Below are 13,250 nucleotides of genomic sequence, written 5' to 3'. Positions count from 1 at the left end.
TTCACCTTTTTCAGCAAGTCTTTTTTCCCTTTTACGTAATTCTAAAACGCCTTGCAAGTCAGCTTATAGTAAACTGGCACTGTAAGATTGATTCCGCAATCACTGGCAGCAGTCGATTTCTTTCATCAGTCCACTGCGCCGGAGTCAGCGAAAATACGATGTTCACTGTGGCGTTACGTGCGGGAATGGGAAACAAAAGCTCGCTTAATTTTAACAGTTGGCATTTGCGTTCAGGATTTCGGTTTCCTTAAGAAACCTTGCTTCCACGGAGTGTTTTTAGATGTCCATTCTTCCGAATCACGCTTAGTTTCTAAAAAGCTCTTCAGATACAAACACTGAAGAGCCAAAGAAACTGGTACACTTGTTTAATATCGTGTAGGGCCCCCGCGAGCACGCACAAGTGCCGCAACACTACGACCATGGACTCGACTAATGTCTGAAGTAGTACTGGAGGGAACTGACACCATGAATCCTGCAGGGCTGACCATAAATCGTAAAAGTACGAGGGGTGGAGATCTCTTCTAAACAGCATGTTGCAAGGCTTTCCAGATATGCTCAATAATGTTCATGTCTGGGGAGTCTGGTAGCCAGCGGAAGTGTTTAAACTCCGAAGAGTGTTCCTCGAGCCACTCTGTAGTAGTTCTGCTCGTGTGGCATGACGAATTGTCCTGCTGGAATCGCCCAAGTCCGTCGGAATGCACAGCAATGGACATGAATGGATGCAGGTGACCAGACAGGATGCTTACGTACGTGTTAACTGTCAAAGTCGTATCTAGACATTTTAGGGTTCCATATCGCTCCAACTGCACACGCCCCACACCATTACAGAGCCTCCACCAGCCTGAACAGTTCCCTGCTGACATGCAGCCTCCATGGGTTCACGAGGTTGTCCCCATATCCGTACACGTCCATCAGCTCCATACAATTTGAAACGAGGCTCGTCCGACCAGGCAACATGTTTCCAGTCATCAACAGTCGAATGTTGGTGTTGACGGGTCCAGGCGAGGCGTAAAACTTTGTGTCGTGCAGTCATTAAGGGTACACGAATGGGCCTTCGGCTCCAAAAGCCCATATTGATGGTGTTTCGTTGAATGGTTCGCACGTTGACACTTATTGATGGCCCAGCATTGAAAACTGCAGCAATTTGCGGAAGGGTTGCTCTTCAGTCACGTTGAACGATTCTCTTCAGTCTCGTTGGTCCCGTTCTTGCAGGATCTTTTCCCGGTCACAGCGATGTCGGAGATTTGATGTTTTACCCGATTCCTGATATTCACGGCACACTCGTGAAATAGTCTTACGGGAAAATCCCCACTTTATCGTTACCCCGGAGATGATCGCCCTTGCGCCGACTATAACACACGTTCAAACTCACTCAAATATTGCTAGCCTGCCATTGTAGCAGCAGTAAACGGTCTAACAACTGCGCCGGCCACTTGTGCTGTAAAGGCGCTGTCGACCGGAGCTCCGTATTCTGCCTGTTTTCAAATCTCTGTATTTGAATAAGTATACCGATACCAGTTTCTTTGGCGCTTCAGTGCATCTTTCTGACAACTGCCACCTGAAATCATACTATTTTTAGTCAGGTATATAATGGTGTTTTCAATCATCCGTCAATATGGGGTTTCAGATAGCGTCATACAATCAAATACTTGATATTTATTAAAGGAAATAGCCCATTTCTTTAAGGGTTGTCAGTGATGTCAGTGCTACATATGCGTCTACTAACACTGCACCTGGAGGGAACGATATTCCACGTGTGCACTCAAGATGTAATATCAGAACTCCGGTTCTTTAATGCTGGAGTCCCACAAGGACAGCAACAGATCAAACAGTGGTTGTATACAGTGTATAGTGGTTTGCTGTTACACGGATGGTGTCGTAAGTGTTGTGTAACAGTCACTGGAGCTGGACTGTATAACGCTGGGATGTAATAAGTGGTATGATATTTTCTGAATTTTGATATGTACTGGAGCACAAAATTTGTCCCTTTGAAAACTGTCAAAGCCTGTGGATTTTACAAATAAAATAATTTCAACAGTCAAAGGCGATAATGACGCATTTTAAAACGTTTATAGACTCAGTTATTGGGAAAATGAATAAATACGGGATTCTGTCTCTTTGGGAGGTACAAAGAAGAGGATTCTCACATTACACATTTATCAAACAAAAATTTTCAAATTTGTGTGAAATCTTATGAGACTTAACTGCTAAGGTCATCAGTTCCTAAGCTTACACACTACTTAACCTAAATTATCCTAAGGACAAACGCATACACCCATGCCCGAGGGAGGACTCGAACCTCCGCTGGGACCAACCGCACAGTCCATGACTGCAGCGCCTTCGACCGCTGGGCTAATCCCACGCGGCAATCAAACACAAACTTTATATTAAACCACATCTCTTACGATAGACGTACGGGGGTGGACAAAAATATGGAACACCAAAAGCAAAACACGTTACCATGCCTAATACGCTGGCATTCAAAACAGCTTCCAGTCATCTCGAAATGGATAAAGGGAATATTATATTATTCTTCCTGCAAACTAGAGGCAAGTTCAGGTAACAAAGATAGAAGTGGATGGCGATGACGTACCCTTTTCTTTAGAGCACGATGGCTCAGTTATACGATGGTGGCCAGGCGAGATGCGACAATGCGTACTCGGCAAAACCACTCCTGGACGACGTGAGCTGCGTGGGCAGGGACCATGCTGTCTGGGAACACAGCATCACCATTAGCGAGGAAACATTCTGATCCGCCAAAATGGTCACACAGTCCTTGACAGTAATACGATCTTGCTGAGTACTCATGGGGCTCATGGAACACCACGAGATGGCTGCCCAGTTATCACCGAACCCCAGCCATGTTTCACTCCTGGGACGTAAACTCGGCCAGTAGTGTGAAACAATAGTCATCCGACTAAATTACTTTCTTCCATTCCTGCACAGTCCAGGTTTTACGGCTTCGGCGCCATGTTTTTCAGTTATGAGCATTTGCATCACTGATGTGTTGTTTTGGGATTCCAGTTCGCCCTGCAGTTCTCTGCTTAGGGGGCTCCCTTCGTGTTGCTTTGGTGCTGACAGGGTTCGCTAGTGCGACGTTCAGTTCTGCAAATGACTTTTGTATTTGTCGTCCCCTTTTTTTCCGTCACACTCCTCTTCAGTGACCGTCTGCTACGATCACTCAAAATACACTTTCGTCCGCGTTGTGACTTAGCAGATGATATTTTTCCACTTTCCCTGAATGCGGAATGAAAAATGGCTCTGAGCACTATGGGACTTAACATCTGAGGTCATCAGTCCCCTAGAACTTAGAACTACTTAAACCTAACTAACCTAAGGACATCACACACGTCCATACTCGAGGCAGAATTCGAACCTGCGACCGTAGCAGTCGCGCGGTTCCCGACTGAAGCGCCCAGAACCGCTCGGCCACCGTGGCCAGCGAATGCGGTATAAATCTTCGATTCAGTGCCTCTTGAAACAACAAACACTCAGGTTACTTAAGCACCGACTGGACATGCAAGAACAGTTGCCCACGTTCTTATTCCCTTAGCTCCGACATAATTCACTTACGGCTACACAAAATCTATTTTGACTACGACTGACACTCAGAACGTACTGACGACATTGTACAGATTCCGTCCGTGGTCAAATACAACAGCGCAACCTGCAGGGTTGAGGCTTGGCTATACAGGGTGAAGCGAAATTGGTGCACTGGGGCTTCGCAGCGCGACTCCTCGCGTGCCAGCGATAAAAAAAATGTATGTCACAAAATTTCGTCTGACGAGTACGTGCGGCAGAAGAAGGACGTTAAAGGGTGGGAATCTGGCAACACTGTAACCGCATGTATGGTAACTATCTCTCACAGCACAATTTAATAGTGCTATACAGTGGGTGCAGTGGATAGAGTTTTGGGTTAGCATGCACGAGATCGATGGTTCGATCCTGGGTTGACGCATATGTTTTTTATTTGGTGTGTGTAGTTCAGGTGGTACGGTATCTGGCATCTTAATCGTCAACAGCGAATGCAGCGGGTCCTCTAGAAAACATTTGCACATACATACTACAATCGTAGAAATGGAAGATTGATCAGCTTTGAAAGAAGCCCTTTCCACGTCGAGGGCGTGAATTTATTCGCACCACTTCATCTACTAGCTGCGAAACCTGTTTTTTGTACCCTCCTCCAATGGTCCCACAGATTAGTATCAACTATTATTCTTGCCTCGTTCAGGTCCTTTACATTTCGTTAGGGTCTAGGACTAGCAACGTGCTTTGCGAATAATGTCCAAACTCTGTTACTATTTGTATGTGTTATCACCATGGTTCCACTAATTATGTCTTTCAACATCGGGTCTCAATCCATTAATATTGTCATTGTTACTGTTATTCTATCGATGATATTGTGGAAACATCATGTCTATTACCGTTCGGGGAAACAGTGTAATTCGAAAACGAACATTTCACAATGAGCCGTATCGGAATGAATCATGCAGAACAATATCTGTCAGGGGTAATGCACGTTAGGTGTAACAGCGCGCAGAACTGACGGCGTGTTTAATACTGTATGCGCTGTCCATCAGACAGGGACTAGGTGCTAGCGGAGTAGCGAGCCCGTGACGGACTCCAATGTGTACATGCGCATACGTATCGGATCTACTCACTGTAAACCTGTATGGCATACACAAACGATGAATATGTAGATATGCTTCTGGTCCTTGGTGCATCTGACAACCGGTTCAAATGGCTCTGAGCACTATGGGACTTAACAATCTATGGTCATCAGTCCCCTAGAACTTAGAGCTACTTAAACCTAACTAACCTAAGGACAGCACACAACACCCAGCCATCACGAGGCAGAGAAAATCCCTGACCCCGCCGGGAATCGAACCCGGGAACCCGGGCGTGGGAAGCGAGAACGCTACCGCACGACCACGAGATGCGGGCCTGACAACCGGGCTGATGTTGCCGCTCGTGAATATGCTGCTAGACATCCTCATCAACGCCATCCAGATCAAAATGTGTTTCGTCGTCTGGAGCTGCGCCTTCGGGAATCAGGTTCTCTCCTTCCACTACTGCGTGACAGAGGTCGTCCACGGACTCGCTGTACTCCAGCTACAGAGGAAGCTATTCTGGGCGTAATACACCAAGAACCTCAGCGAAGTACACGTAGCGTAGCAAGGCAGCTGCGTGTCTCGCGACGCACGATCGTCAACGTGCTGTACGACCATGGGCTGCACCCCTATCATTATGCTTTCACGCCACACCTGCATCCTGCAGATCGCATTCAGCGGATGCAATTTTGTGAATGGTTCCAACAACTTCAGGATGTCAACTACCACTTCGTCAACACCGTAACTTGATCGGATGAAGCAGCATTCAGTCGTGAGGGTGTCTTCAATATGCACAATGCCCACCATTAGTGTGAGGTTAACCAGCATGCCATCCGCGACCGTGGATATCAAGTTCGCTTTCGTATCAACGTCTGGGCCCGAATATTGGACGACAGGTGTTTGGGCCCCTACGTGTTGCCTGACCGGTTGGCTGCAAGAAGGTATCATGCATTCCTCTCAAACTATATGCCTGGTGCGCTGGCACATGTTCCGCTATGTGTTTGGCAGAGGATATGGTTCCAATATGACGGTGCACCTTCACACTCTTGAATTAATGTGCGACAGTGTACAGAAAATTTCCAGGGAATTGGCTCGGACGTGGAGGTCCAGTTGTATTGCCACAGCGTTCACCTGACCTAAATCCCCTGGATTTCTTCCTGTGGGGACACCTGAAGGAGCACGTGTGCTCTACTCCACCGAAGAATGTGGAAGAATTGGTAGCGCAGTGTTCATGCTGCTCTTGTTACTGTGGACGCAGCTTTGCTGCGAAGGGTCCACACCTGTATGGTCAGGCGGGTTGCGCAACGTTTGGACGTGCAGGGAGGTCGCTTTGAGCATCTGTTGTTGTGAGGACAATGTATTCTGTTGTGAAGCTCATGTCGTCATTAATATGGACATTATTAGTGTCACTGGTTGCTAATGTGCAGCATCTGAGCGTTCAAATTACATGCAGGGTAAATGACAAATAGATGTTGTGATATTTTACTGTGCTATGATCTTTAGCATCTCGGAATTGGTATTGTTTTTGTAGTCATTCTGTCTTATGACAGGTCATTTGTTTCAACCTTCTATTTCTTATTTGTCTAACCACGTATTTATTATGTTCAGCGTTACAAAATATTGTAAATTTAGGATATATGTGACCTAAGAAACGGTGTATATTGCAATATGATATGTTTGAATGAAATTAGAAAAAAATGCACCCCAACCCAGGATCGAACCCTCGACCTCATGCATGGTAACCCAAAATTATATCCACTCCATCAACTGTACACCACTACTACAATAATCTGACCGAGATGGTTACCATACATCTGGTTGCAGTGTTGCCAGATTGCCACCCTGTAACGTCCTTATACTGCCGTATGTACTCGCCAGACGACATTTTGTGAGACTCTTTTTATCGCTGGCATGTGAGGAGTCGCGCTGTGAAGCCGGAGTGCGCTAATTTCGCTTCACCCTGTATATGCATGATTGTAGGCGTATCATTACGCAGTTAAATATATTTTTTGTAGTCTTCACACAAACGGTGCTTCATGTAACGAAGGTTAACTGAATCAAGATATTAAAACTTTTCTCCATATGTATGTGGCTGGCTGACCTCCAATTTAAAATATAGGTGTGAATCACTAATTCAAATGTTACAATCAGTTTCCTGACAATTTAAGCACGAGTTCCTTATTGCACATTAACGATAAGAACCCACGTACACTCGTTCAATCGCCCTTAAAACTGAGAGCACGTCTTCAACTTAATCATTTAATATTTCCTGTCAGCACCCAAACAACATCCAGTTAACTGTTCATTTGGCGCGCACACAGAAAAATTGTGAAGAAAAAGTATTAAGTTGCTTAAATTAGATGTACAGGTCAAGCGAACAATTTCACATACATTGTTTCAGAATACAGTATGTTACAAATAAGTATCATTACCCACAAAAGGCGCATGTTTACTACAATGGAAATACTACAATGTTGTTCCTGTGGCTGAAAAAATGGTTGCATTTTGAACTCCTGCACGCGAAATGTCTTAAAACAAATCCTTTTTGCTACAAAGCACAGAACAATTCCGCATTTTCATCACTTTACAATCTACAATCCCTGAGGGGGAAGTCTGCATCTTCGCTTTTGGCCCACACTCTGGACAGTGACCGAAACAGTCATACTGTACATCTTTCACTGGCACAAAGGTCTCTGATTTCTTCATCTTCTGTCTCGTTGTCAATCCAGTTCTCAAAGCCAAGCTTACTCTTCCCAGAAAAAAAAAGGTCCGTCTGCAGTGTCCCAGGTAAGAATTCAGTAGAACAGTGGCATAACAAGTCACCTTGACGCCTTCCTTTTCCCGTTTAAAAGCAGTTTTCACTGCACACTAAGAAACAGCGCAACAAAGTTGAACAAAACGGCTGAACTGGTAACTGATACCCACATAACCTTGTAAGATGTCTGCCAAATAAGGGGTTAAAATATGACCCAACGATATAGTGACGCCACATGCTCCTCATACTTGAGGCCTCTAATGACACAGATCGAAGCCCTACTGTTAAATGGCAGTGCCCACCACGATATCGAGCTAAAATGTCTCTTTTAATGCTAAAATCAGCTGATCACCAAAGTTTTCAACCACTCTCTAACAGCTACTACATTCGTATTCAACACTCTACAACTTTAACCACCTCGTGTGCGCGGACCCACCGACTCACTCCCCCCACACACACACAAACATCATGATTATACGTTAGCTTTCAACATATACTTCGTTAGGTTGCCAACGTGCAGGTAAACAGACCAAACACGAGGACAGAAACTTAATGAAATCAACACATATTTACGTCTTTAAAAGCACAGTTTCCGAACAAATATCTGTAACTAGTGGCAAAAGAGTAATAGTGCATCACGAAAATAAAGGTGAAAATGGTGAACAGTGTAAAGAACAAAAAAATGGTTCAAATGGCTCTAAGCACTATGGGACGTAACATCTGAGGTCATCAGTCCCCTGCCGACCGGTGTAGCCGAGCGGTTCTAGGCGCTTCAGTCTGGAACCGTGCGACCGCTACGGTCGCAGGTTCGAATCTCGCCTCGGGCATGGATGTGTGTAATGTCCTTAGGTTAGTTAGGTTTAAGTAGCTCCAAGTTCTATGGGACTGATGACCTCAGATGTTAAGTCCCATAGTCCTCAGAACCATTTTTCATCTGTCCCCTAGACTTAGAACTACTAAAACCTAACTAACCTAAAGAGATCACACACATCCATGCCCGAGGCAGGATTCGAACCTGCGACCGTAGCAGCAGCGCTGACCCGGATTGAAGCGCCTAGAACCGTTCGGCCACGACGGCCGGCAGTAAAGAACAAGTTCGGGATATAAAAATGTGCTTGTATTTCGGAAATGATGTGGTACTACGTCCTCCAGATAAGATCAGAGAAGACGCAGATACCAACAAACTAAGTAATTACTTATTTACATAAAAACGCCGCGCGAACTGTTTGATAATTTAAAAATAAGACATATCAACACAAAACCGTGTCGTTCTAGATCCCACTGAAGACATCTTAGCGTAAGAAAAGGCGAAACGCGTCTGGGAGAAATGAATTACAGTGTCGCAGGAAAAGGCGGTTTCATTTACAATACAAATATGCCTGTGCTTGCTGTGGAGAATGGCCACGCAAACGAACTTGTTATTAATTCAGTATTCTCTCGCTCTCTTCACGCAATTATTACTCCCAGAGGAAAAAGTGAATAGGACCTTTTCTGTACGAAATTTAATGTAGTTTAATTTTGCATTGCGACCACGTTTTCGCTAGAGGCCGCTGTTTTCGAGTTATTGACGGAAAATGTACAAAAAGACATTTAATGTGTTCTACCTCAGAAACCAGCCAGAGAAGAGCGTATGTCGATACGAATGACTTTCCTTCATACAAGTGTTTCTGTCATATCCTTGAATGCTGACCGTTCCTCCTTGGTGGTGCTACGTACAGGTGTCTGAACCAATGTCGGCGAGACACAAGCCCGTCATTCTGCTGAATAGCAGTCATGAAATGTTTAGCGAATTTCGGGAGCTGCTTTGAAGTGTCGGCCGTGGATCCTCGTGGAGAGAAGGAGGCGGGCTTGTAAGCGCCAAGACTTTTAGTAATATCAGCTGTTTCGAGTTTCGTAGGAGAGCCGTATCGTTCACGGCAGGCAGGTTAAGTTATAGTACTTCATACGCGGTCAGCAGTTGTGTGATGTCTGTGAGTTGGGAGAGCTCGCGTTATTTTTCGGCAACCGTTTTATGTTAACAGAGAGAGTTAGTGGTTAGTTGTAGAAGATGCTGGTCGAAAAAACGGCGACATTTATTAAAATTGGATAAGAAGTATTGTTTCCATGAAAACGGGAGTTCTTGATATCAGTGTGATCTTTTAGCCTACATAACTTCGAACTGTGCACATACTCACCGTCTACAAGCAAGGATTTCGATCTCCCACGGATGCAATATGTAGATGGGCAAATCCCGAACATTTTTTGCCCAGCAGCCCCATTAATTATAATTACCAGAATGAGATTTTCACTCTGGAGCGGAGTGTGCGCTGATATGACACTTCCTGTCAGATTGAAACTGCGTGCCGGACGGAGACTCGAACTCGAGTGGTTTGCCTTTCACGGGAAAGTACTCTACAGACTGAGTTACCGAAGCACGACTCACGACCGTCCTCACAGCTTCAATTCTGTGAGCACCTCGCCTCCTACCTTCCAAACTTAACAGAAGCTCTTCTGCGAGCCTCTTCCTAACAGACTATGATTACGTTACTTTATATTGTACAAACTACTATATTTTGCGTTGACTTATTACAGCTCAAAGTGTAATAAAATCTGCTGTTACATAGGCTATCCCAGGAGGAATTGTTAATATTCAGGGATATGACAGGAACAATCATTCGAAGAGAAGAGTGTAGTGAACATAGACTCTACAATGCATACCTTAAGAGCTACGCATTGTTCAGTAGAAGAGATGTGTTTCACAGTAGCGGAGATGAAGACGTGCTAGTAGCTCCAAAGGTGTGAATTTTAGAGCCCATATTTACTGGACTTCTTTTTCTTGTTTCGGTCCAAACTATCATCTCATTAAGTACGGAAAACAAAGAGTTTGCGGTAGAAGAGGTTTGTTTCACAGTATCAAAGATGAAGTGCTCATAGTTCTTAAGTTACGCATTTTAGATCCCATGTTTACTAAACTTTTTTGCTCTGATAGTTCCTGTCATATCCCTGAATTTGACTATTCCTCCTAGAACAACCTGTATAGAGTATATGCAGTGTACGATACGACCTGCTTTAGATGTATAGGAGAGCAGGTATCCTGGCAGCAGTGAATTAGTAGTAGTAATAGAAACTGAATAATCCCTATCTTTTAAACCTTTCAGCCTGTCTTCTAGCCGTGCATATTCACGGCTTCTGTTCAACTTTTTGAGGTGGTTTGTCGCGTAACGAAAAAAAAAAAATTAAATGAAAAACTTGCGTCATATATTTCCTGATTTCTAGCTTTCAAACGTAAATAAACTGGTATAGCATGTCGAATTCAAAAATAGTTGAAATCAGTGTTGGCACTATAGTATATGCCACAGGAACAAACTTTCGGCACACACTGTGTCTCTATAGGCAGCTGCCATGCTCTGTCGCACCCTCCTTTTTTTCATCTGCAGAACCTTTTTTTTACCAATGGATCACGAGTTTATTCTTGCGGCACAGCGAGCTATGTGTCATAATAGTAACATGATACGTGACAATTACGGAAATGTTGCTCTTGATAGTGCAAGTGCAATGAAACGAAATTTTTTTAGAGTGTTGCGCATAATGAGAAATAACGCTATTCGTCCACGAGACTCAGAGGGCCATAGACACGTGTTCACGGGTGGATGCCGTGTTTCTTGACTTCCACAAGGCGTTCGATACAGTTCCCCACAGTCGTTTAATGAACAAAGTAAGAGCATATGGACTATCAGACCAATTGTGTGATTGGATTGAGGAGTTCCTAGATAACAGAAGGCAGCATGTCATTCTCAATGGAGAAAAGTCTTCCGAAGTAAGAGTGATTTCAGGTGTGCCGCAGGGGAGTGTCGTAGGACCGTTGCTATTCACAATATACATAAACGACCTTGTGGATGACATCGGAAGTTCACTGAGGCTTTTTACGGATGATGCTGTGATATATCGAGAGGTTGTTAACATTGGAAAATTGTACTGAAATGCAGGAGGATCTGCAGCGAATTGACGCATGGTGCAGGGAATGGCAATTGAATCTCAATGTAGACAAGTGTAATGTGCTGCGAATACATAGAAAGAAAGATCCCTTATCATTTAGCTACCATATAACAGGTCAGCAACTGGAAGCAGTTAATTCTATAAAGTATCTGGGAGTAGGTATTAGGAGTGATATGAAATGGAATGATCATATAAAGTTGATCCTCGGTAAAGCAGATGCCAGACTGAGATTCATTGGAAGAATCCTAAGGAAATGCAATCCGAAAACAAAGAAAGTAGGTTACAGTACGCTTGTTCGCCCGCTGCTTGAATACTGCTCAGCAGTGTGGGATCCGTACCAGATAGGGTTGATAGAAGAGAGAGAGAAGATCCAACGGAGAGCAGCGCGCTTCGTTTCAGGATCATTTAGTAATCGCGAAAGCGTTACGGAGATTATAGATAAACTCCAGTGGAAGACTCTGCAGCAGAGACGCTCAGTAGCTCGGTACGGGCTTTTGTTGAAGTTTCGAGAACATACCTTCACCGAAGAGTCAAGCAGTATATTGCTCCCTCCTACGTATATCTCGCGAAGAGACCATGAGGATAAAATCAGAGAGATTAGAGCCCACACAGAGGCACACCGACAATCCTTCTTTCCACGAACAATACGAGACTGGAATAGAAGGGAGAACCGATAGAGGTACTCAAGGTACCCTCCGCCACACACCGTCAGGTGGCTTGCGGAGTATGGACGTAGATGTATAAACAGTGTTTTTCTAACAGATAATCGCAATAATGAAATAGTAAGGAATATGAATACGGCTGAGGCCGTGGAAAAGAAGCAACTTCTTGTTGGTTAATGAAGAAACAGGGTAGTCTCGTGTTAAAAACTCTTCTTCAGGACATGCCTATTTTAAGACACACAAAATTATGTTAATTTTCATGTTTTAATTTGTTTAAATATATAAATCTCTAGCCTGAACACATTATTTCATTGTAATTTTGTACTTTACCTGTCTCCAACTCACATTTCATACAATACCTAGGCATTTTACACATTTCCTAGGATAAGTATTAAATTAAAATTAAATTAAACATCTTGATAAAAAGTTATAGGCAGTCTATATATTGACTTGTTCTATATAGTGTCTTGATTTGACACTCTGCCGGTAACATATACATTCATATAACTGAAAAACGCCGGAAATACAACTTGTCTTTTGCAGAATGTATTATTCCGTGCAGAAGTGTGTTTTTCCGGTGACACGGAAATTTCCTTTAAGCCCACGAAAGCCGTTCGGGGAAAGCGCCTGTCATTTACAACGCAATGAAATTTCCTCCTGCCAGAGTTTCGCTGTCACCCAATTACAATGGAGATTTTCGATAATTCAGTAAAGTACGAATATAGCTGACAGGGGATGCGCGGAAATTCGATTACCCCGCCGTTCGCAGGAAAGTCTCCTGTCGGCAAACTGTCGCCAGCCGGCGCTGGCGCTGACACTGGCGCCACATCGACCCGACGTTTCTGCTGTTCGAACGAAAGGCTTCGCTCACACTCGTGTCCCGAAATCACGAAACAGTTGTTTGGAAGGCCAGCATTATGTATTTAATTTTGCTGTGTAGTGAAGGAGGGATGCGGACCTTGAATTTAGACTACTGTCGTAAAACAAACAATATTGTGAACTTAGCATCCAGTGTGTTAAATTGTCAGTATGAGTTTAAGTTCGTAGCTTTCCTTTACACTGTATGACCACATAAATCTAGCTGTCAAGCTACGGTCTATTGGATGAATTAATTCATAGAAAATTTTACTCATCTAGTAACGAAACAGCTTAGTTGACTTTCGTCCATCTATGTTGAGTCTTCTTTTCCTGTCTAGCTATTCTCAGCTAAGAGGACTGATAAAGAAATTTAGAATAGAATAATTCACC

Source organism: Schistocerca americana, chromosome 6, assembly GCF_021461395.2.
Source record: "Schistocerca americana isolate TAMUIC-IGC-003095 chromosome 6, iqSchAmer2.1, whole genome shotgun sequence".
Classification (NCBI taxonomy): Eukaryota; Metazoa; Arthropoda; class Insecta; order Orthoptera; family Acrididae; genus Schistocerca; species Schistocerca americana.
This window is presented reverse-complemented; position numbering follows the sequence as displayed.